Source organism: Castor canadensis, chromosome 9 (assembly GCF_047511655.1).
Source record: "Castor canadensis chromosome 9, mCasCan1.hap1v2, whole genome shotgun sequence".
In the NCBI taxonomy this organism is placed as follows: Eukaryota; Metazoa; Chordata; class Mammalia; order Rodentia; family Castoridae; genus Castor; species Castor canadensis.
In genome coordinates, this window is record NC_133394.1 from 86820555 (window position 1) to 86846935 (window position 26381).

At 37.5% G+C, this 26381-nt stretch overlaps 1 pseudogene; it reads left to right on the forward strand.

Annotated features, from left to right (window-relative positions):
* The first annotated feature begins 21774 nt into the window (after positions 1-21774).
* Positions 21775-22521, forward strand: LOC109674922 (large ribosomal subunit protein eL8 pseudogene; annotated as a pseudogene).
* Positions 22522-26381: the final 3860 nt, after the last annotated feature.

A 26381-nucleotide genomic window follows, 5' to 3' on the forward strand; every position in this document is an offset into this window, starting at 1 on the left:
CTTCAACCCCTCCACCTTCCCCCACTTTTAAACAGTTCTTAGTGGGTCTCATTATGCTACTTTCATACATATGTAATGTACTTTGATCATATCCATCCCCCATCACCCTCTTCATTCCCCTTCCCTCTTCCTATCGATCTCTGCCCCCTCAATAGTAACTCTTTTGCAACCATGTTTCTGTTATTATTGTTATCATTATTTTGGTTATAGATTTTGCATATGAATGAAAATGTGATGCTTGTCTTTCTGAACTTGGTCTGTCTCACTCAATATGATGATCTTCAGTTACATCCATTTTCTTGCAAATGACATAATTTCTTCTTTATGGCTGAATACTGCATTGTGTATGTATACCACATTGTCTTTATGCATTCATCAGTTGATGGACATCTAGACTGATTCCATAGCTTGGCTATTGTGAATAATAGTGCTATAAATATGGGTGTGCAGGTGTCTGTATTGTTTGTTGGCTACATTCCTTCAGGTATATGCCCAGAAGTGGTATAATAGGATCACTTGGTAGTTTTACTTTTGGTTTTTTGAGAAAACTTCATAGTGGCTGCACTAATTTACATTCCCACTAACAGGGTATAAGGATTCCTTTTCCTCAGTATCCTTACTAGCATTTGTTCTTGTTTGTTTTCTTGAAGACAGTCATTTTGACTGAAGTAAGATGGAATCTCAATGCTGTCTTGATTTGCATTTCCTTTATGGTTAAGGTTATTGAACATTTCTGGATGTATTTATTTGCCATTTGTATTTTTTGAGAACAGTCCAACTCATTTGCCCATTTATTAATTGGATTATTTGTTCTTTTGGTGCTTAATTTTTTTGGTGGAATGGAAAATGTAGTAAATTCATACTTTGAAAATAGATAGCTATGTTAAGTGAAGAAAATGTGGAAATGTGAAGACACATTTCCACAGATAAATTTTTTAAAAAAGTAATATCAAATATAAAAGACAAATATCAGAATGATACCTACCACATCACACCATTTGTGAGAAATTTCCAAATACATATGCAATACTATATATTGTTTTATGTTATATATTTATAAGGGTAATATTGCAAATGACTTGTCTGGAATCTTCCTAAAAGTGGTTCCTTCTCTGGAAAGAGAGAAGGAACAGGGGTGAATACTCTGTAATGTATGAGGAAAAGAGATGAGAACTGCAGAAAATATCAAAATTAAATATCTGCTTACTCTTATTGCTAGCTGCAAAGTTATCCACTATATTTTTTTCTGTTTCATGTGAAAATTATGTCATAAAATTTTTAAAAATAGTTTTTAAAAACATTTTTACTAGTATATGATAATTATGTAGTGGGTTTTGTTGTGACATTTCCAGTACATATATTATACCTTGGTTTGGTTTATCCTTTCCGTAATTCTCCCTCCTACTCCACTCCCCTTCTTCAAATAACTTCAACAAGGTTTCAGTGTTCCATGTTCATGCCTGTATAGAAAGCATATCAACCATATTCGCCCTCATTTACCCTATTCATTTGCCCTTCCTTCTCCCTCCCATTAGTGCCCTCCCCTCAGCATGACCTGTTCTACATTCCTGTCCTTCATTGTTTAGTGTCTGTTCATTTTTCAGTGGGGAGTTTGTCTTGGTATTTTACCTGTAAATATATTGTGCATAAATCAATCTAACATCCTTCATTGCTTGTCCTCCCTCTTTCTTCCCTATTGTTCAAGAGTTTCCAGTGTGTTTCAGTGTGCCTTGTCCCTACACACATACGATGTATTTCATCAATATTCAATGTCTATCATTCTTTTCTTCTTTTCCTCCTCCCTTAGTCTCCTCTAACAGTCCCACTTTTGGAAACATTTTTTTTCTTTTCTTTTTTGCTCTTAAATTTTTTTATTATATTATTGTTGTACTGGGGGCACATTGTGACATTTACAAAAGTGCTTACGATATGTCTTAGTTACACTCACCCTCTCCATCATTCTCCTTTATCCCCCCTCCTTCCATTCTTAGAGTAGTTTCAATAGGTTTCAATTTTCCATTTTCATTCATGAGTAAATAGTATTTCCACCACATTTATCCTCCCTCCTTCACTCTTTCCAAGTACCTTCCCCATTCCTGCTGGTACCAACCCCCCACAGGACTGTTTTTCCTTCCTGTCTGGTTTTGAAAAAAAAGACATTTTTGTTTGCTTAAGATATCTATATAAGTCTATAATCCACATATGAGGGAGAACATGCGATTTTTGGTCTTCTGAGCCTGGCTAACTTTGCTTAAGATGATGTTCTCCAGTTCCATCCATTTACTTGCAAATGACAAAATTTCATTCTTCTTTGTGGCTGAGTAAAATTCCATGGGTCACACACTAAGGGGAGAATGTGCACGGGAGGAATAGGGAAAGGGAAGGAAACCTAAAACTTGAATGTGGTTGATGTGCTTACTGTAGAGGAGTGAATAAAGTAATCTTAAACTGGCAGAGGCCACTATGGGAAGGGGACCAGGAAGTAGTGAAAAGTTCTGGCAGAGATGAACCAGTGTGGGTTGCAACACACAGGTGCATGGAAGCAGCATTAGGAATCTCTGTGTATAGCTATCTCTATCTCAAACTAGCAAAAATGCTATGTCTTTTTCATTATCTCTTAAGTTTTCTCTTCAATAAAATCAAAGGAAAAGAGGGTGGAGCAGGTTCTGCCTGGAAGAGGAGGGGGGAGGTGGCCCGAACAATGTATACACATGTAAGTAAATGTAAAAGTTATAAATTAAAAAAAGAAAGAGAAAGTTATCTATACAGGGAGTTTCATTATGATATTTCCACGTATATATGTATTATATCCTCAATTGGTTCATCCCCTCTGTTTTTCTCCTTAATCCCCTTCTTGTGGTGATTTCAACTGGTTTGAAAATTCCATATTCATGTGGACTATAGATCCAAAAGATAAATGTATACACAAAACCAAACATGATTCATTTACACATTTTCTTCTAGTAGTTTCAAAGTATCAGGTCTTACGTTTTGATTGTTGATCTATTTTGGTTCATTTTTGTACAGGGTGAGAGAAGAGGTTTAGTTTCCGTCTTTTACATGTGAATATACAATTTTCTCTACAGGATTTGTTGAAGAGACTGTCTTTTCTCCAACATGTTTTTGGCTCCTTTGTCAAAAATCACATGGCTTTAGCTATGTGTGCTTGTTTTTGGGTCTTCTGTTCTATTTTATTGATCTACATTTCTGTTTTTGTGCTGGTATCATATTCTTTTTGTTACTATGGCTCAGTAGCATAATTTGAAGTCAGATATTGTAGTAACTCTAGCATTGCTCCTTTAGCTTATGATTATTTTGGCTATTGGGCTCTTCTGTTCTCTTGTATGATTTTTAAGATTGATTTTTCTATTTCTGTGAAGAATGACACTGAGATTTTTATGGGAATTGCATTGAATCTATAGATTGCTTTTAGTAGTGTAACAATTTTAACAATATTAATTCTGCCTATTCATGAACATGAGAGGTCTTTCCATCGTCCAGTGCCTTCTTCAAATTCCTTCTTCAATGTTTTATAATTTTAATTATAGAGAACTTTCACACCTTAGTTAAGTTGATTTCTAGGTATTTCTCTTTAGGCTACTGAATGGAACTCTTTTCCTGATGTATTTCTTAGCCTGTTCAGTATTACAAATATTTTGTTGATAAGCTTTGTGTCCATGTTCATCTAGAAAACTGGACTATAATTTTCTTTTTTTTCCTTTATTGTTGTGCTGGGTGGAGGTACATTGTGGCATTTACAAATATTCTTACAATGTATCAAATATACAATATTTGAATTTACCCCCTTCACCACTCTCCTTCATTCCCCCTCCCCTGATTCCTGGAACAGTTTCAACAGATACCATTTTTTAAATTGTTTTTACGTTTTACTCACATGTGTATGCATTGTTTGGGCCACCTTCCCCATTTTTGCACTTACATGCATATGCACACATTATTTGCTTGTATTTATCCCTCTACTTACTTTCACTGCCACTTCCCCCCTTCCACCAATGCCAATCTCACCCCTCAGAACCTGTTCATGTCCTTATTCAGTTTTTGAATCAGGATAATACTGGTTTCATAGAATAAGTTTGGTAGCATTCCTTTCCTTTCTATTTTATGGAGTAGTTTGAGGAGTATTGGTGTTAGTTCTTCCCTAAAAATCTGGTAGAATTTGGCAGTGAATCCATCTGGTTCTGGGAGATTTTTTATTACTGCTTCAATCCCATTGCTTAGAATAGATATGTTTAAGCTGTTCATATCCTATTAGGTAAATTTAGGTAGATCAGATAATCTAGAAATTTATCCATTTCTTCTCAGTTTTCTAGTTTATAAGAAATAAGTTTTTGAGCTGTTCCCTAATGATTCTCTGAATCTCATTCTTACTTATTGTGATACTCCCTTTTTCATCTCTAATTTTATTTATTTGTGTCTTCTCCCTTCTTCTTTTGGCTAGTTTGACTAGGACTTGGTCAGTTCTGTTTATGATTTCAAAAAACCACTTCTTTGCTTCATTGATTCTTTGTACTATTTTTCAAGTCTCAATTTCATTAATATCTGTCCTGATTTGTATTATTTATTTCCCTTAATAATTTTGGGTCTAGCTTGTTCTTGCTTTTCTAAGAGCCTGAGATGCATCATTAGGTTATTTATTTGAGAACTATCTGATTATAGCTCAGAGCTATAAACTTTCCTCTTAGTACAATCTTTTCAGTGCCCCTAGGGTTCTTATGATTCTAGGAATATTGGCTTCCCCCTTATTTCTTTGATGACCCACTGATCATTTAGCAATGTATTGTTCAATTTGTATGTGTTGGAACATTTTCTATGTTTCTTTTGCTGTTGATTTCTAGTTTTACTCCATTGTGGTCTGATAAAACATAGGAAGTCACTTTAATTTTCTTGTACTTGTTAAAAGTTTCTCTATGTCCTAAAATATGACTATTTGGAGAAAATTCAATGGGTTGCTGGAAAGGATGTATATTCTGAAGCTGTTGGGTAGAACATTCTGCAAATGTTTATTAAGTGCATTTGGTCTATAGTTTGATTCTGAAGTTTTTTCATTGATTTTTGTTTGAATGATCTATGTATTGGAGAGAGTGGCATATTAAAGTCACCTACTATGTGTGTTGGGGTCTGTGTTTTTATCTCCAGGAGTGTTTATTTTATGAATTTATGTGCTCTGAAATAGTACATGGATGTTTATAATGTTACCTCGTCTTTGTGGATTATTCCCTTTATCAATATGAAATGATCTTTTCATCTCTTCTGACTATTTTTGAAGTCTGCTTTGTCACATATAAATATAGCTACTTCTGCTCTCCATTTGCTTGGAATATCTTTTCCCATCTTTTCACTTGAAACTTGTTTTTGTCTTGGCCAGTGAGGTATATTTCTTGTAGGCAAGCAGTGGTTGGGTCTTGCTTAATCCAATATGTCACTCTGTGTCTTTTGATTGGAGAATTGAGACCATTAACATTCAGAGTTATTATTGAATGATATATAGCAATTACTGTTCCTTTGTTGTTTTCTATAATGTTTGGTTCTTTCTGTATTCCATTTGCTTATCTATAGTTTAGTGAGATTTATTCGCTGCTATATTTTCATGGTCAACTTTATCTTTCTTTTCTGTGTGTAAGATTCCTTTAAGTATCTTCTGAAGTGCTGGTTTAGTGGTCATGAATATTTTTAGTTTTTGATTATTGTAGGGAGTTTTTATTTCTCTTTCAACTGTTTGAAATTCAGCTTTGCTGGATGCAGTAATCTAGGCTGGCATTATTTTCTTGCAAGGCTTGAAATACATCATTATAATTTCTGTTGAGAAATCTGCTATTATTTTGGTAGGTTTGCCTTTATATGTGAGTTGGTGCTTCTTTGTTGTTGCTTTCAATATTCTTTCCTTATTCTGTATACATATATGTGTTTGTTTGTATCTATCTATCTATCTATCTATTTTTTTTTGTCAATTCTGTTATTTGAGCTCACAGGCTTGTACTTGCTAGGCAGGCATTCTTTTAGGCCTAGCTCTTTTTTGCTTTTTAGTTATTTTTCAGATGGGGTCTCACATTTTTTTCCTGGGGCTGACATTGGCCTGTGATTATCCTATATATAGCCTCCTGCATAAGTGGGATGACAGATGCACACCATAATTCCTGGTTTATTGATTGAGATTTTAGTGTTGCAGGGTACATCTTGTCTTTTGCAGACTCCCAAAGTCAGTGACTCAGAATGGAGATTTGGATGTGCCATAGCGTGATCCATTTTTTTTCTCTTCTATCAACCTTAGGTTTGTTTTCTGGACAAACCTAAGAATGATTAGGACTTTGGTCTGTGCTCAATCCCACAATGAGATATTTGTATGTTCTAAGCTATAACCTGTGCATCCAACCCAGGATTTTGCTGTCAGTAGGAAGGAGGTGGAGCACCTTAGTTTGTGGCATTATTCTCTTATCTAGCTTCAGCACATCCTTGAATGTGGCCACTTCAAACAGTGGTATTTTTTTCTAATTGCAAAAGAAAATGCATGTTCAAAGCAGAAAACTTGGGAAAAAGAGAAAAACACATCACTGTAAATGTTGTAATGGATAAGACCACAACATAGGCTCTGTTTAATAAGCCATTCATTTATTTTATAGATTGTGTTAGTGTTTTCATACACTAACAAGTTCTTTTACCATATAACTTAGTAATAATATCCACATACTGTAGTTTATTTAAGCATTCCTTTATTGTTCGACTGTATCTGTTTTTGGCTGCTATAAACTTTCATAAAATCTTGGTACATATATCCATGAACATTATGCTATTTTAAAATTCTCTCTTTGAAAAGATCTATAGAAAGGTGTGTTTTATTGGAGGGAATCCTAACACCACAGGTGTGTGAATTGGTGAGATAGAGACAAATGCTAATAAGAGGGAGTGGAAAGAGAATCCTTCTACTTTGAGTTTAGATGAAGAGAATCTGGACACTGGCCCCAACTGCAGAGAACTCAGACCAAACTCAGCATCACTATCACTTTGCCAGTTTCATTTGACACCAGAATTCTGAGGTCTTCAGGTTGCTTCTTTTTCTCTCTCCCTGCTATTTATGGTCCTGGTTAGTCAAAGCCTTGGAAATACTTCTAACAGATAAGTCCATTGTGATGTTACCTCACAATGCAGACCTCTGCTTTTAGCAGTCTGTTTTGTGAGACTAGATGATCTTAGCAGTCCATTTCTGGAAGTAGTCTATATTTCCTTGAGGCATTCCTTCACTTCTCACTATACTTATAAGAAGTATTAGGTCATGTTATTCTCATTGTTGTTCTAGATGTGTCCTCTCCAGTGGTGATGTACTATACACACAGTTTTTTCTCATCACAACATTCTCCTAGAGACTGTATCCTCAAACAAAATTTTTAAATCGTATTTTCTTATAGAATAACACCATGATTGAGAACCTACATATTACTACCAATGAATTTGGAATTGAATAAGTCATAGGTGTGGTAAATAAAATATCATTAAAACAAAAAATTACTTTCTATAAATTTTTAAAACTTCTTTCAAGTAAACAGAAGCATTCAAAGTGATTCTTCTAATTCAGGTCATAGAAATTTAGCATAAGTGTATTGCATGTATTATTCAAAGGGCTCAAATGTAAATAGAAAGTATAAATGGAAACTGTTAAAAAACAGTTCTACATTTTGATAAATTTGGCCCCACATCTAGACCTATAGGGTTGAATAAATTTAATAAATATCTATTCAGCCACAATGGGAGCTACTAAAATTGGTCCTTGCAGCATTAAGTCATTGCTTAATGTCACAATGTTTATATTAATTGAGGGGTACTTACTGACAGTTTTACTTCCTTTCTTAGAACTTAGATGCATGAGATGGTGTAGTGTGTTCATCTGAGCCTTCTCTTCGGGACAGATGGGCTTATTGCCCTAATTTCTATGAGTATTGGCAATAAGTAACACTCCGTGGTGCCACCCTCCAGGGACTTGACCTTGGCTGCAGACTCTTAATGAACTTGTTGGCTCTTTATTCAAGTTCACCTGCTTATCCCAAGGACAGCATGCATCAGATGACTTGGGTGTCTGGTTGATGCACTGGTATAAAGTCCCAGTTCCCTCAGTCCTAAATGAGATGACTCTGAGTGCCAGGAGGATAAGGTGAAGCCTGTGTTGTTGCTGCATCAAGGCCTAGTTTCTCTCTCTGCTGGGTGCTGCATTCTTCCTCCTCCCAAGGTATTGATCCTGAGGTCAGTGCTTCCTGATAAATACTCTGCATGCAAATTTCATTTGAGTCTGGTTCTCAAGGAACTGAAATGGGACATTAGACAAACTTTTGGGGGCTATTTTGAACATATGAAAGAAAATATTTGGGCTTTGTCTTCTGAGTCTTGCTTACTTTGCTTAACATGATGATCTCCAGTTCCATTCATTTAACTGCAAACGATGTAATTTAATTTTTCTTTATGGCTGCATAATACTCTATTGTGTATATTTACCATATTTTTTAATCCACTCATAAGTTATAGGACATCTAGACTGTTTCCAAACCTTGGCTATTATGAATAGTGCTATAGTAAACATGGGTGCACAATGGCTCTGTGGTATCTTTGCTTATATTCCTTCAGGTATATGCCTAGGAGTGATATCACTGGATTGCATGGTAGGTCTATTTTTAGTTTCTAAAGAATCTCCACACTGCTTTCTATAATTTTTCACCAGTAGTTCCTGTTTCCTCATCCAACATTTGTTGTTTTTGTCCTTGAAGATAGCCATTCTAACTGGGGTGAGATGAGATCTTAGTGTAGTTATGATTTACATTTCTTTTGTAGCCAGGGAAATTTAACACTTCTTCATATATTTTTGGACATTTGTACCTCCCTTCCTTTGAAAATTTCCTATTCATGTGGCCATTTCTTCATTAGGTTGTTGAGTCTTTGGGGTTGAGTTTTTTGAGCTCCCTGTAGATTCTAGCTATTAGTCCCTTATCAGATGACTAACAAGCAGGAATTTTCTCCCGTTCTGGAGGCAATCTCTTAAGTCTAGTGACTATTATTTTTTATGTGCATAAGCTTTTTAATTTGATTGTGTTCCATTTGTTCATCCTTTCTCTTAATTGCTGAGCTACTGGAGTTCTATATGGGAAGTCATTACCAATGTCTATATGTTCCAGTGTATTTCCTACTACTTCCTGTAGTTTTTTCAAAGTTTCAGGCCTTATGCTAAGGTCTTTGATCCACTTTGAGTTGATTTTGGTACAGGGTGAGAAACAGGGATCTAGTTTCAGGCTTCTACATGTGGATATCCAGTTTTCCCAGCAACATTTGCTGAAAAGGCTATCTTTTCTCCACCATGTGTTTTGGGCTCCTTTGTCAATAATCAGTTGGCTGTAGCTGTGTGAATTTATGTCTGGGTTTTCTATTCTGTTCCATTGGCATTCATGTCTGTTTTTTGTGCTGATACCATGTTGTTTTTATTGTTATGTTTCTGTAGTGTAGTTTGAAGCTAGGTATTGTGATACTGTCAGCATTGGACTTTTTTGCCCAGAATTGCTTTGGTTTTCAAAGTCTTTTGTGTTTCCATATGAACTTCAGTATTGATTTTTCTATCTCTGTGAAGAATGTCATTGGAATTTTGATAGGGATTGTAGTGAACGTGTAGATTGATTTTGGTAGTATAGCCACTTTCACAAAATTGATTCTGCTGCTCCATGAGCATGGGAGATCTTTCCATTTTCTGATGTCTTCTTCACTTTCTTTCTTCAGTGATTTATAGTTTTCATTGCAAAGGTCTTTGATTTCCTTTATTAAATTTATTCCTAGGTATTTTATTTTTTCAAGGCTATTGTAAATGGGATTATTTCCCTGATTTCTTTCTCAGACTGTTCATTGTTGGTATATAGAAAAGTTACTGATTTCTGTATATTAATTTTGTGTCCTGCTACTTTGTCAAAAGTTTTTATAATTTCTGAGAGTTTTTTGGTGGAGTTTTTAGGGTCTTTTAGGAATAAGATCATATCATCTGCAAATAAGGATAGTTTGACTTCTTCCTTCCCTATGTGAATCCCTTTATTTCTTGCTCCTGTCTTATTGTTCTGGCTAGGAATTCTAGAACTTTATTGAATAAGAGTAGGGAAAGTGGGCATTCTTATTTGATTCCTGACTTTAGCAGAAATGGTTTCAGTTGTCCATTTAGAATATTGGCTATAGGCTTGTCATGTATAGCCTTTATTATGTGAGGAACATTCCTTCTTTTCCTAGTTTCTTAAGATCTTTCATCATGAAGCAATGTTGAATTTTGTCAAAGACGTTTTCTGCATCTACTGAGATGATAATGTGATTTCTATCTTTGCTTCTGTTTATATACTGTATTTCATTTATAGATTTGCTTATGTTGAACCATCCTTGCATCCCTGGAATGAAACCAACCTGGTCATGGTATGTGATCTTTTTATGTGTTGTTGAATTCAGTTTGCTAGCATGTTGCTGAGAATTTTTGCATCTATAGTCATTAGAGATATTGGCCTGTCATTTTCTTTTTGTTGTTAGTGTTATGTCCTTATCGGTTTTGAGATGAGTGTAAAACTGGCTTCATAGAATGAGTTTGGTAGTACTCCTTCCCTTTCTATTTTCTGGAAAAGCTTGAGGAGTATTGGTATTAGTTCTTCTTTAAAGGTCTGGTAGAATTCAGCCACGAAACTATTGGGTTCTTGGCTCTCCTTTGTAGGGAGACTCTTTATTGCTGCTTAAATCTCATTTGTAAGTTGTAGATCTATTTAGGTGGTTAATATCATCTTGGTTCAATTTTGTTAGTGAAATACACCCAGAAATATATCCATTTCTTCTAGTTTTTCTAGTTTACTTGAATATAAGTTTTCAATGTATACCCTAATGGTACTCTGGGTTTCATTAGTATTTGGGTTTATGCGCCTTTTTTCATCTTTAATTTTATTAATTTGATCTTTTCCCTCCTCCATCTAGTCAGATTTGCTAAGGGTTAATTGATCTTATTAATCTTTTTGAAGAACCAACTTTTTGTTTCATTGATTCTTTGTATAGATTTTTTTTTGCGGGCGGCGGGGGTCTCCATTTCATTGATCTTGGCCCTGATCTTTATTTCTGTCTGTTAGTTTTGGATTTGGTTTGCTCTTGTTTTTCTGAAATCTTAAAGTGCATCATTAGGTTGTTTATTTGAGATGTTTCTCTCATTCTCTTTCTCTCTTTTTAATGTAGACACTCATTGCTATAAACTTTCCCCTTAGCATGATTCTTGTTGTGTTCCATAGGTCCTGGTTGGTTGTATTTTTGTCTCCATTTGATCCTAGGAACTTTTTGATTTCTTCCCTTATTTCTTGGATGGCCCATTTGTCATTCAATAGTGTGTTATTCAGCCTCTGTGTTTGAATATTTTCTTTTCTGTAGTTGTTGAGTTCTAGTTGTATTCCATTGTGATCTGATACATACAGGAGTTATTTAAATTTGTTAAGACTTGCTTTTTTTGTCCTAAAATATGATCTATTTTGGAGAAAATTCCATGAGATGCTGAGAAGAATGTGTATTGCCTATGGTTGGATAAAATAGTCTATGAGTGTCTATTTGGCCCGTTTGGTCTAAAATGTCTATTAATTCTGATGTTTCTTTGTCTGAATGATCTATCTGTTGGTGACAGTGGGGTATTAGGTCTCTCACTGTGTTGGGGTCTATCTATGCTTTTAAGTCCATTAGTATTTTTTTAGTGTAGTTGAGTGCACTGATGTTTGGTGCATATATGTCAAGAATTGTTATTTTCTCTTGATGAATTACTCCTTTTTATTAATTTAAAGTGAAATTTGTTGTCTCATCTAACTGATTTTAGTCTGAAATCTTCTTTGTCAGATATAAGTATAGCTACTCTTGCCTGTTTGGGGAGTTCATTTCCTTGGAAAATCTTTTTCTACTCTTTCACTCTAGCCAATGTTTTTTTTTTATTCTTATGAGATGCATTTCTTATAAGCAACACATGGTGGGTCTTGTTTTTTTAATCTGACCTGCTATTCTACCTCTTTTGATTGGGACCTTGAGGCAATTAATAGTCAGTGTTAGCATTGAGAGGTGAGTGGTATTTGTAGTCTTTTTTTACCCCCTGATGTTTACTTTCTTCCTATTCCTTGTTTGCTAGTCTGTTTGGTCAGGGAGGTTTATTTTTTCTTGCATTTTCCTGGCTGACTGTAGTTCCTTCTGTGTATAGGATCCCTTTAGGTATTTTCTACAGTGCTGGCTTGGTGGTCATGAATTCCTTTAGTTTTTGTTTGTTGTGAAAGGTTTTCATTTCTCCTTCAGTTAGGAAGGATAGTTTTGCTGCATAGACTAGTCTAGGTTGACAGTTGTTTTGTTTTAGGGCCTGAAATATATCTTTCCATGACTGCCTTGTGTTTAGAGTTTGTGTTGAGAAATCTGCATTATTCTAATAGGTTTGCCTTTATATGTGACCTGTCATTTCTCTTTTGCAGCTTTCAGTATTTTTTGTTTGTTCTATATATTGAGTGCTTTGATTATAATATGTCTGGGGGTGTTTCTGGTACTGAAGGTGGTGTTCTATAGAATTCCTGTACCTGGATGTCCCTCCCTTTCTCAAAATTGGGGAAGTTTTCAGCTATTATGTTATTGAATAAGTTATCTAAGCCTTTAGTTTGTATCTGTTCTCCTTCGTCTATGCCCATGATTCATAGATTTGGTCCTTTGATAGTGTCCTACATGTCTTGCATATTCCATTCATATTTTCTTAGCATTGTTTTGTGATTTTTGATTGCTTGATCTAATTCCTCTATTTTGTTGTCTATTTCTGGAACTCTATTTTCAACTTGTTCCACTCTTGTTAGGTAATCTTTCAATTGAGGTTTTTATTTGGGGTAATGAGCTGTCATTTCAGGATTTCTGTATCTTTGATTTCCTCTTTCATATCCTGCACTGTTTTCTTTGTTTCAGTCATCTGTTTGTGTGAATTTTCTTTGAATTCAGTTGGTTCTTTATTCACATCATCTTTGAGTTCAGTCACTAGATTATAGAGATTCCTTTTTGAGCTCATTAATAATTCTTACTATTATTTTTTGAATTTAATATTTGATATTTCCTCCTTTTCACTGTTGTTTAGGTCCTTAGTGGTGGAGTTGGATTTTGAAGGAGGACTGTTGCTATGTTGCTTCATGTTTCTGAATTGAGAAATATGGACCTAGGGTCATTTTTGGTTGGAGGTTCCAATCCCCTGTGTCCCTTTAATTTGGGTTTTATGAAAGATTATAGAGGACTGGGTGATGGCTAAACTTTGGTGAGTTTTCTTATCTCTAGATGGGATTGGGGTAATGGCTCAATAATAAATCTTTCAGCTTCTTGTTCTCAAGATGCTGAATGCTACTCCATGTTCCACATAGGGCAAGGAGTCTTAGATGCTGAAGCTACCACAGTTGTTAAACTGTAGTCTTGAAATTACAGGAATCCCTAACAAGGATCAGTTATTGCTACCATTCAGTATCTTTAGTTGTCTATTGGAGCAAGGATGGATCTTTATGGTCCTGGAAGACTAAAGGTAATAAGGATGGTAATGGGAGGTAGACAATATGCGGATAATATGAATTGAAAAGTTTATGTAACATAAATGGGTGGCAGCAGAGCTAATAGAAAGGGTTAATTAAGAGTCAGACTGTGATATGTAGAAGACATCCAATAGATATTAAGATGGGGGAGAAAATGGGAGCAAACAATGGAGAAAGTTGAACAGTCAAATATAAACACAAAAAATTGCAAAAATAAACTAGGAATCTATTTATCCACTAAAAGTATTAGTAGTGAAGGAGGATTGTAGATGGGTAGAGAGAGAAAGGGGAAAGTAAGAGCTAGAAAGTGGTTCTGGTTGTCGATAGGTGGAAAGAGTAAGTTAGGGAGGGTGATAGAAAAGGGAAGGAGAAGTAATGGTTTAAGGTTGCAAACTGAAAGACTCATATGGTGAATACAGAGAAGAAGAATTGGGGAGAGTAGGACTAAAGAGAAAATTGGAGGGGGAGAATGCAAAACTGCTGTTGGAGTGTACAGAAAAAGAAGATACAAACAATAACAAATCTACATTTTAGTGTTAACAGCAGCAAACACAAATTGCAAATTTTCTAATGCTTTTCTGAGTAGTTGGTCTTACCCTCCCCCTTCATGTCCCAGTCTTTTAGTCCACTAGATGGCAGTCTAACTGGATACCTGTCTGTAATGGTGTCTGATGATGGGGAGGAGGGAGTGTTCAGAGATCTAAATAGGATCTCTAGAGTTTATACTGTCAACTTGCCAGTCTCACAACATCCCCTCTTGCAGCTTTCAAGCACCCCAGTGTAGTTCTACACAGACACCAGATTTTTTTTTTGTCAGATGTCCTCACTGGTGGGAGTCTCTGGGGAGCTGTTTGAAACCTGGTTGTTGTCTGAGGCTACTATTCCTGCTACAGCAGCTATTGCACACTCAACAACCTCTTAGGCCACGCTGTGCCACATTCTGTGGGGTCTCTGTGAGCTGTTGCTTCTATAGGTACCAGCAGCTTTCCCCCGGTGGTTTTCTATTCTTTGTTGGCCTTCAGGCCACCGGTGCTGTACTTGGAGACTTCAGGGAAGATTTTTGTTCAAAGACATGCCACAAGGTGTACCTCTGCTTCTGCTCACCTGGTCCCAGCAACTTGCTCAGTAGATCACACTCTGGGCATCTTTCTTGTTTGGGCACTGACCTTTTCCCTTCTTGTGAAGATTACAGCTTCCCCTCTCTCTTGGTGGAGCTGGCACTCAGCTTTGGGGCTGGAGGGAGTACACACAAACTGTTTCTTCACATACTCTGTTGCTTCTCTCTTTCTGGATTACAACAGAGCTCTGCTTACTCACTGTCTGTGGGACCTCATACTTGTCCTCCAGGGCCCTCAGTTTCCTCCTTCTTTGGAATTGTAGGGCTCCAGAATTCAGAGGGTATCATCAGTTTGCCATCTTGGCCCCATCCTCTAGGAGGCATAATTCTAGCAAGTTGTAGGGTTAGTTTTTTGGGCTCTGTGTAAGTTCTGGTTAGTAATCCTTTGTCAGATGTGTGGGTGGAAAAGATTTCCTCCCATTCTTTAGTCTGTCTCTTCAGCCTAGTGACTGTTTCCTTTTCTGTGCAGAAGTTTTCAGTTTAATGCAGTGCTATTTGTCAGTCCATTCTCTTAATTGCTGAGCTATTGGAATTCTATTCAAGAAGTTATTGCCTATGCTATATGTTCCAGTGTTCCCTTGTTTTTTCTTATAATGTCACAGTTTCAGATCTCACATTAAGGTTTTTGATCCACTTTGATTTGATATTGATACAGGGTGAAAGAGAGAGATCTAGTTTCAGTCTTCCACATGTGGATAGCCACTTTTTCCAGCATCATTTGTTGAAGAGACTGTCTTTTCTCCAGTGCGTGTTTTGGGCTCCTTTGTAAAGTATCAAATGGCTGTACCTGCATGGGTTACTCACTGGATCTTCTGTTTTATTGTGTACCAAGAATTTTGAACTGACTTTTTAAAATACTTTTTATTAATCTTAGGGAATAGCAGAGGTATTTCAAGAAGTTCTGTTCGTATATATACAAATGCATTGTATACAAATGTACACATATATACATTTTCCTGGTAATATTTCAGCATTTAAATAGGAATGTTAATTGGGAAAATTTGGAATTATTAATTAATTTTTAACATTATTTCCTTTCCCCATCCAACAAATTCAGTCATTAAAGGAAGAAGAAAATTCCAAGTTTTGTTATTGGAAAAGAGGATGATTGGTGGAATAAGGAGAGGGAAGATATTTACTATTTTACAGAAATTAAATATGAGAAAATACAAAAGAGAAAATATACAGAAAACAAAATGGCAAATATCCACGTATTTCTTATCTAGAATTAGTATTTTTTTTTACTAAGTTTTCATTTTTGATCTTTCAGATTGTAAGATGGTAACACAGAGAGTATTTGGGATTTTCTCTTGATGACACTGTGTAGTCCTCATCTTACTTGCTCAGTTTTTGGCTGAATCCCTGGCTGAGACAGAAGCAGACCTTGGATTCCAGAAATGCTGACTGGGTAGATGTGGACCAGAGTTCACTGAGGTGTTACCATGTATTATCAGATGAGCAGAGAGATGAAATAAGTGGGAAGTAGAAGACACCTTTCTTGTATATGGACACTTACCATAATGGAGTTAAGAAGGTACAAATTGAATTGCTGATGGTGAAACTTCCACGAGAAAACCTTTTCAAGGAAATAGCTCTTAAGATACAGTCAGTAGCATTTTAAAAGTCTTCTAAATTTGCAGAGATTGCTGCTTATGAAAAGGGGTTTGGAATTTATGATGTACTCATAAATAATTCCTCATATTTCCAAGTAAATATTTCCTCCTCCTTCCTTGTGCCAGTAAACTGATTGCTGAGTCACAAGAGTCAGAAAGCTGGGAATTGCTCTACAGTTCTTATCCGGCATACCCAAGAGTTGTTCAGTTGGGTGGGGTGGTACATGCCTGTAAACCCAGCTTCTCAGGAGGTGGAGATAGCTCTTAGTCAATGCTTCTAAATGTTCATAGAAGAGACCAGGATGGTGGCTAGCTGATAGGTCCCAGAGCTCCAAGCTCTCATGAGTCTGAAAGAAAACATCAGATTTATGGTAGCAAGGGTTGGGTAACCTGGTTTTTTTTGCTTAGTGAGATATGGGAAAGAGACTGAACTGATACTCAGAACTCCGTTGGAGGGCAAGACCAGACCTAGACAGTCTGTGCCTGGAGCGTCAGTGAGTTGGGTGGAAGCATCTTTAACACAGGTACAAGCACGAGCCTTTGCCCCACCTGCAGTGGTCTCCTTGCTAAGGAGTTGAGGGCTGGGCACCAGGTAGGTTCGAAATTACTTGCTGGGTCTCTGAGAGCCTCTTGGGAATACAGGTTAGGTCACTGGGATTGGGAGAGAGGATGTGGACTTCATCATGTGGCTGGTAACAGGGGAAGGTGGGGGTGATGGGTGGCACAAATACTGCTGAGCACTGTAGGAGTGCATGAGCAAAGTAGTAAATGTTGTGTGGGAGGACAGGTTAAAAGACACCTTCCTCCTTTTCCTTACCTTCTTCTTCCTCTTTTTTCTCTCTTCTCTTTCACTTACTTCCCTTTTCATTTCTCTTTCCTTTTCTTCCTCTGCCCTTTGCCTTTAGTTTTGCTAGACATATTAGGTTTTGTGTTCTAAATAACCTTCTGATAGCAGTGGTGTAGAGAAAAAGATGCAAAATAAATTTGTGTTCGAAAGAGAGGTTGCAATTATAGAGATGATAAGAAAAGTGGATCATTCATTCAGTTTAGCGTCTCTAGCATTACAATAATTATAAATCAAGCTCAGCATTATGTAAGGCACATTCCTTTGGTGCATAAATCTAGTAAAATATTGCTGCTCAAATAAAGTGCAAGTTCAAGATGATGGGTTTGTGAATCCAAATGGGAAAATATATAGGATTAGGTGCTATGGCACAATGCTTAATTTCCTTCAGCCCCTGTCAGTCATGCAAAAGGTATTGAGTTTATTTGGTCATTTGTGGATCAGAATTTGTGTAAGATATTTATGTCTTCTTGTGACTTGTTTGAGAAGCTCAAGACAAATAGCAAACTACAGCACATTTTACAGCAGGTGAATCCACCAGTGATAGAACAAGCCTATATGAGCATTTCCATGTATTTGAATTTATAGAATTTTTACATTTTCTATGTTGAGTTTAAAATACATTCAAGAGCCAGGACATCACTTCAGCATCTTTACTCACTGTTTTTTTATGATATGGTCTTTTGACCTGGATTAGAAAACTTGAGGAGCTTGTTTTTATGTAGGTTCCTGGACCCTATCTTACATCTTCAAGGCTAGAAAACCAGGGAGTGGACCCTGGGGCTCTCTGTTTGTTTTGAAGGCATCAGTACCCCTTCTCTGAGGTGTGCCCACATAGAGCCTCTGAGTGTGCATTGTGAAATAATGGCTAGTATCGGAGTAGCACGGACTGAAGAGATGAAACTTCTCTTAAACCCTAAATGTGATGTCGGGGGGAAGATGTGGTTTGCTTTTGGAAGTTACTGACTGGAGTTAGAAAGTATAGGTGGTGCCATCATGTCACACAAATGGCAAAGCTGGAGCTCTTCAAGGAGGCTGACATAGTGGTGGGTAAGGGCTCCTGGGTGACTGTGGGAGACCCTTATCTGGTGAGATTATGAAGCCATGGCTCAAGCAGCACCCATAACATTGGAGGTGCCCCCACCAGCGGATCTTAACCACAACAGTATTTGGCTGCTTGACTCGTGCATGAGAGGGTTTTTCAGAGCATAATTCTGACCTTGAACAAAACTGCACAGAAAGTGGACTGTTTTGTAGGCTGTGAACTGCATCTGAGTCACAGCCAAATTCATCTGCTGCTCTGCACAGCTCCTGGGCCTTCAGTTAACCAGCCCTTCTGCTACTGTGGGGAAGCAGGCCGGCAGTAAAACTGTGGTGCCAGATGCACACGCAGCCAACCCCCTGTGTCTTAGTGCATGAAGTAGAAAGTCATATGATGATCCCTCTTCTTGCCTTCCAACCCATGCAACTGCATCCTGGAAATATCTAAACATATTTTCCTGTTCTGATCTACTTCCTGTCTGACAACCAAGAATATCAGTATATCTATTATGTTACTTCTTTCCCTAGCAGTGTAACTCCTAATAAAGCACGTCATTGAAAGTGTATCCTGTATTTTATTTAATAGAAGCATTACTGTCTGTGATAGACTCACATGACATCTTAGAAAAAAATATTGGATTTATTCCAAGGAATTTTCAGGTTACTATAGCATTGGGAATATGTAAGCATTCTCTATTATTTCTAAGAGCTGTTATTCTCTGTTGTCCTTCTCAGGTTCCTCATGAGCAGATGGAGGGGGTTGTGGCCCACTTGTTTCCAGCGTTAGGTGTTCCTGTCAGCTACAGGACCTGGAGGACTTGAACAAGCCACCATCCTGGTCTCACAGACAGCCTGACAGTTCTGCCCTGCACCAGTTTGGAATTTCCTGAAGACGTCTGGATTGTGGTGCTTGTATACATTTCTATCAGGTACAGCAGGGCTGCCCATCCTTAGCTGGGAGGAAAGATAACGCAAGGCAGAGTAGAAGTGCCTATTTCAGGGTCTCTGACAATGTTGTCTATTGGTTCTTGAATTCTTGCTGAGTCTGATAATTCTGGACTCTAGACCTTCCAGAGCTATGGTGCCTCCCAGCATGTCCCTGCTTTACCTGACCTCTGCAGGAGCCTTTTTTTATAAGACTGACTCTTTCTTATAGTCTCACCCACCAGCCCTTTTATCTCTCACTGGCAGACCCAACCTGGCAAAGCCAGCCTTTAGTACTGACTCCTCCCACCTCTCCAGAATCTGCTTCCTCTGGAATCTAGAATGTACCCAGACCTTGACTTGAGCTCTATGTGGGTAGTCACTATATAGATTTGCACAGTCCTGTAATTTACTATGTGGTAAGCACTCAGTAAATGCCGGTTAATTGTGGAATGAAGCCATGTATAGACTTTGGCACTTTAAAAAAGAAGTATACATTTTAGGATTTGAAACCTAGAAGGAAAACTATTTGAATAAAAACAAGACAGTTGTAAGCCAGTCATGATGGTGTATGCTTGTGATGCCAGCACTTGGGACTGTGAGTTTGAAACCAGTCTAGGTTATGTAGTGAGACTCTGTTTCAAAAACTCAACTCAACCCCAACCCAACTCAACCCAAACCAAAAAAACCATGAAAGTGTGATTCTTCTTTTCTCATCCACAGTAATTCTACAGTTTCTGCTGATAACAAGAGATATTGCCTATATTCTTATTAGCTCTTGGAAATGGCAGATAAAGATTGCTTTGTCATTTCAAAATATGGACTTAATAGAATTATTTCTTCCTGTAATATGAACTATACAAAGAAGGAAAAATAATCTCTCCAATCAATGTTTAAGCTGAACAATACTGGGGCCTAAAATCAAGAAGAGGCTAATACAATTAATGCTTATGACTTCTTCTTCTTTTTCCTTGGTAAATGATATCTAATCAGAACTGAACCAGTAGACACATATTTTCTTCCTCATTCTAACTCTTATTTATTGTAAAACAAGAAGCAAAGTTTTTTTTTATGATCTTGCTGCCTTAACTAAATCAATTGTTTGCCTGTAGGTTCCCTGATATTAGAACATTAATGTCTTATCTGAATTGAGCCAAACTGGACCGCATGGTGCTAATTCATAATTTAATTGTATTTGTTTAACCGAATTGTCCTGAATTCTTGGTGGTCATTGCAGCTTGTCAACTACTGGAGATGACATCACTATCATAAATCTGCATGGATCTTTGCCTTAGAATATTTCACTTTTTCTAACTAGAAGGAAGTAGAGAAAACAAATAAATAGAGCCAAACTTTGGATAGGAACATATGTTTTTACACAGATTAAAAAAGAGCAGAATGTGCTTCAATATCCCAGGGAATCTTAAGCTGGTCTTTGTTTACATGAGGAAAGATGGATGCAAAAAGGGTTCTAGTATCTGTCCTAAGCCCAGCTCCAAAGAGCAGCCGTCCAGTGGTGGTAGCACTGGCACGAAGCTGTAAGTGTGCAAATAAACCTCAGTCATCTGCAAAGTGATGAGACAGGTAAGATGGTTCACTGATCTTACATGTAAGAAACAAATACTCCTAGTGCTGTTGAATCTCATGTGGCAAATAAGGGGAAGAGCTGGAAATCAAACTGAGGTCTTTTGACTACAAATCTTGCTTTTTTCACCTCTGCTATAGTGACTGCCACAAATTCTTCTGACACTGAGAGTATGCCTACTAGTCTCATTTGCCATGGATTGCCTGCAGACTGGAGTTGGTATGATGTACTTACTTTTCATACCATTTTTGTTTCTTCTCAATATTTATTCAGGATGATTCCCTTAGCATATCAGTGCTTATCATGAATTTGGTCCAAATTCATGAATAAATATTGGAATTTTACCTACCTGGAGTTTATTCAAATAAATAATTATCTTTTTTTGTCATTGCTATTTTTTATTACTGTCTTTTTTGTAACGCTGGGTGTCTGTAATACCCAGAGTGTCTGGCATGTTAGACAAGTGCTGTAACACTGAGCTACGTCCACAGACCTTTTAAATTAAATTAATTTTGTCATTTTTTTCTTTTTGCGAATGAGGAACTTTTTTTCTCTGATTTTTATTTTTATTTATTTTTTGTGGTGCTGAGATTTGAACTCAGGGACTCATGCTTGCTAGGCAGGTGCTCTTACTGCTTGAGCCACTCCTCTAGCACCTCTGATTTTTATTTTTTAATATGACTGTATATCAAATTGTACATAGAGTTTCATTTTATTTTGAATCCTGAAATGCGTGTAGCCCCAAGGATTTCAGGTAATTCGTGTTATGTAGCCCAGGCTGGTCTTGAATTTGTGATCTTCCTGCCACAGCCTCCCAAGTAATTAGGAGTGCAGGCATGAAACAATTATTTTTTAATAAAAACATAGAACAAGGCTGCAATAAAAAGAAAATTGGAGCATGTTCAAATTTGGTTTTGTTTTCATTTTTTAGATGCTTCAGATCTGGGTGGCCTCTGACAGGAAGTAACATGAAGGTCTCATGGTTCTACCCAAACTTGTCATTTGCCTGTGAAACTCCTTATTTATTGTGAAGTTTGCTTCTTTTCTGGTGGAAGAAGAGACATTAAAGTTCTCTTCAGCCACCAAAAATGCCAAAAGGAAAGAAGGCCAAGGGGAAGAAGGTGACTCCCATCCTTGCTGTCATGAAGCAGAAGGCGAAGAAGTGGTAACTCCTGTGTTTGAGGAAAGACCTAAGAACTTTGGCATTGGATAGGACATCTAACCTGAGAGGGACCTCACCAAATTTGTTAAATGGCCCTGCTACATCCAGCTGCAGTGGCAAAGGGCTATCCTCCAAGAGCGGCTGAAAGCGCCTCCTGGGTTAACCAGTTCACCCAGGCTTTTGACCGTCAAACAGCTACACAGCTTCTTAAGTACAGGCAAAGACTGAACAGAAGAAGCAGACTGTTGGCCCAGGCTGAGAAGAAAGCTGCTGGCAAAGGAAATATCCCCCCTAAGAGAGCACTGGTCCTTCAAGAAAGGGTCAACACTGTCCCTACCTCGGTGGAGAACAAGAAGGCTGAGCTGGTGGTGATTGCACATGATGTAGATCCCTTTGAGCTGGATGTCACAAGATGGGAGTTCCTTACTGCATCATCAAACGGAAGGCCAGGCTGGGAAGGTTAGTCCACAGGAAGATGTACACCACTTTTGCCTTCATAAGAGTTAACTCAGAAGACAAAGGAGTTTCTGGCTAAGCTGGTGAAGGCCGTCAGAACCAATTGCAATGTCAGATATAATGAGAGCCGCTTTCACTGGGGAGGCAAATTCCTGTGGCTTGCATTGCCAAGCTGGAAGAGGCTAAAGAGCTGGCCACTAAACTGGGTTAAATGTGCAATGTTGTGTTCTTTGTACATGAAGATAATAAAAATTATTCTTCCTACCCCCTAAAAAAATCAGATTTACTCCACATCAAATTCTTTATAATATTTGCCCACAATTCATTACCTACAGTTCTCAATTCCAGAAACCTCTAATAATCCTCAATTTTCCCATAAGTTTGGTGCAAATTTATTTGCTGGAAATCCCAGGTCTAAACTAGAATGAGGCTGTTTCTAGTCTTTATCACAGTTATATGCATAGTATGGTCCTACAGAAACATTACTACAAGCTGTTGCCTAAATCTCATTTAGAGTATCAGTTAATTATGGTAATATATTTCAGAATGCTGAAATGCACCTAGCCCCAAGGATTTCAGGTAAGGATTGTAGACCTTTGTTCCACACTCACGTGCCTTTCTTTGGTAAATAAATGTGAGCAGAGGAAATGAGCTACTTCAAGACAAAGATTTAAGAGCCAACATGTAGCTCTCCTTTCTCTTTTTCCCTCTATCATGAGCTCAGCACTGTTCCAGATGGAGGCAGGGTCTATCCTGCTGGGTACCCCAAGAGGCCTGGTGGACTTGTAGCTGATCTGCACAGGAGATGTATTATGAATGGAAAAGAAAGCTTCATTGCTTAAGTCTATCCTCACTGACACTACATAGTCATGAGTCCTCTGGGATGGAGTCTTCCATTAATGTAACATCTGTGGGCATGCCATAGCTCAAGTGACCCACACAGTCAGTGCCCCCTAGGCACTGGCAGCCCCACTATACAGAACTGATAAGATGATACTGTGTCAGGACTAGTCTGCTAATACTGTCTTTCTTCCTTCTCTATTCCTGTTCTGATTTCTAGATCTAGGCTGAAGGACAAATAGCTCCTGGCTTTAAGTATTCAGACATGTTTATATGTTAACACATATATTAACAAGTCAGATAAGTAACTTATACTTATTACAATAAATTAATAAACACAAATATATAGAGAAAGGTTTATACTCTTTTCTTCCTCTTTCTCTTTCTTCCAAACCCACTCCAAGGCAACCAACATTAAAAATTTAGTGTGTACCTTTCCATAAATTTTTCTGTGCTAGGAAAAAATATATAGATACATAGGGTTGCAGATTCATAGGGTTACTTTTTAATACTATCTTACTGTGAACATGACTTTGCCAAGGACATCCATTCAATCAGTTATATGATCTAACTAGACTTAATTAAATCTTTTAATTATTAATAGCTTCCTTTATTAAATCTTAGTGAGTCCAAACCACTCTTATAAACATTTCACTTGTATTTAATCCCTTCATCAACCCTGTGAAGTAAGCAGTATTAAATCAGCATTTTCCATTAGAGAAAACAGAAACCCTGATGAATTGAGTAATTCGTGTGAGTCCCCCAGTTTAGGAATGGGGAGCGAGGAACCCAGACAGTCTGTACACACCATGCTCAAAACCTCAATGTTATGTTGCCTTTCTAGATGTGTAATAATCCATGGCGAATGGGCAGTAATTTATACAACCATTTCCTTACTGGTAGGAGTTTGAAGTGATTTTCTCATTTTTTTTTCTCTGTCTGCAACTGCTAACAATGTTGAAGTAAACAACACTGTTTATTATCTTTATTTTTGTTGAAAAGATACATTAGTTTCCTACTGTACCTAACTTGGGAGAACTCACCCAGCTCTGGCAGTCTCAGTCCTGTTTGGACAAGGGGTCCTGGTTCTTGTAAACCTATTCCTGTGCCTAAGAAGGAATTCTTGCTTCACCAGATCCTCTGAACCCTCCACATATCTCTGTACTACATGACAGAGTGGAGAGCCCTGCTTAAGTCAACCCAGTCTACATTTAGAAGCAGGAGGAAGTGAACTGTAAGGGATTATCTTCTCCTAGATGTGTCAGATGCAATCACACGGCATGGATTTATGAAGTGAAGTGAAATATTTGTTTTGATTGCTCACTGATTAAGAATACACTCTAATGCACAATCTTGACAGACATCCAGGGCAACTATCCTACTGCATGAATCTGGGTCGGGGTTGCCCAACTTCTTCTAATGCAGCAGTCTCATTTCATTAAAGGATCATGCAAAGAAACCTCATTTGGGTCTGTGTGATTGGCTGCTTCATCTTCAATATTTAATATTACAGGAGTCCTAGCAGTTGCCACTGTTATTGCCCATTGATTTGCAATGTCTTCTTCGTTGCTCAGTGTAGAGTTTGGAAAGGCAAATAGCTGGGCATGTTTTGGTAAATGGACATACTATGTGAGTACTAGACATGAAATTGAAAGCTAAAATTATTAATGAAGACACTTGAGGTAAAGTTTTAGACAAAACCCTTTATGTTGGAGATATTTAAAATGGATTTTTAAAAATAAAATCCCAAAAATAACTTAAATGGAAATAATAAAAAAATCTCAAGAACTATGTTTTAAAAATTTTAATCTAGAAGCACTGCAGAGTAGGTAGGTATTTATCAACAGATTGCTGCAATGTGCTGCCATTTGAAAATTATACAGTGAGACAGACTTGGTTACTTAGAGGTAAATTGTCCAGTGCAATGCAGAGAACAAGGCAATAGCATTCATTGAGCAATCTTGTATTTATATTTGTGATTGGGAATTGCAATTCTGTGTTGGGTAGGAGTTAAAGGTGGATAAATATGTGGTCCACTTTAAATTGATTCTTTAAGAACAATGTAACCAATACTCACTTGATACAGTAAAGGTTTTTAAGAAATATATTCAAGATTTTGAAAATTGTCCATTACATGTGCAGGAACTTGTGCTATCAGAATTGAAGCATCACATCCTCTCTGCCCTAGAATGTCATCTTATCTGTTTATCCCCTTGGCACTTGCTCTAATTCTGTTTGCATCCCTATTCATGTAGAGGAAGTACATAGGACCAGAAGGGTATGGAGCCTCACCATTAAGCATAAAGGATGTGGGCCTCCATGAATCCTTCTACTCTGTTCATGTAAGAGTGAGGGGTGTAACAAATATTTTGACCAACCCACACAGTCTTGAATATCACTGTTTTTACCAATGAGAGCCTGTTTTTGAATTCCTGATGCTAAGATATCTCTCATTTTGCCATTGAAACTCTCTCTGAAATTCTTTATGGTAATTAGTGAAGGTGCAAGGGATGGCCAAGATAGGAATACAAAGTGCAAGTGGTCCCTCTGTTGTATGGGCTTCCACCAATGAATGTGGCCTCCCAATTAGGAAAACTTCACTTCCCCCTGAGTAAGACTTAAGCTAATGGTAATTATAGTGTCCATTGTCTGTGCTGAATTACATTACCATAATGTAAACCCTTAAATTCAGCTGCTTTCCATCCTTGTTTGGTCTTCCCACAGCATGAAGACTTTGCCTTTGGTCACATATTTATTTCCATTTCTACCTTGACTCCTGCCTTGGTTTCACCCATGCAACAGGCTTCTTTGTATACCTAAGTGTATGAAGAGGGGTAATGTCAGGATTACTTTTTTGAGTGATCATTTCGATTACTTTATTTACTACTGGCATTGAGCTAAATGCAGTAAGTTTTGGCCTAAAAGATTTAAAGCTCTGCTGAAAAAGAGAAAGGAAATGACAAGTTTCCCCTTGGAGAATGGCTTCTTCCCTAGTTCTTTGGATCTCTGCTTTCTTTGATCAGTGAGGGGGTTTTACCAGAATAGCTTTTCCCTCCCTGTTACATCAGGCTAAGCCTAAAGCTACCTGACTTGGGTATGGGCTTCCTTCTTCATGATGGTGAATCATGAACTCTGGTCATGACTATCTGGTAACTGAGCCAGCTCTGTACTTATAATGATAAATGGATGTGCAGTGCCAAGAGCCTGCTATCCATGGAGTATTCCTTAGAC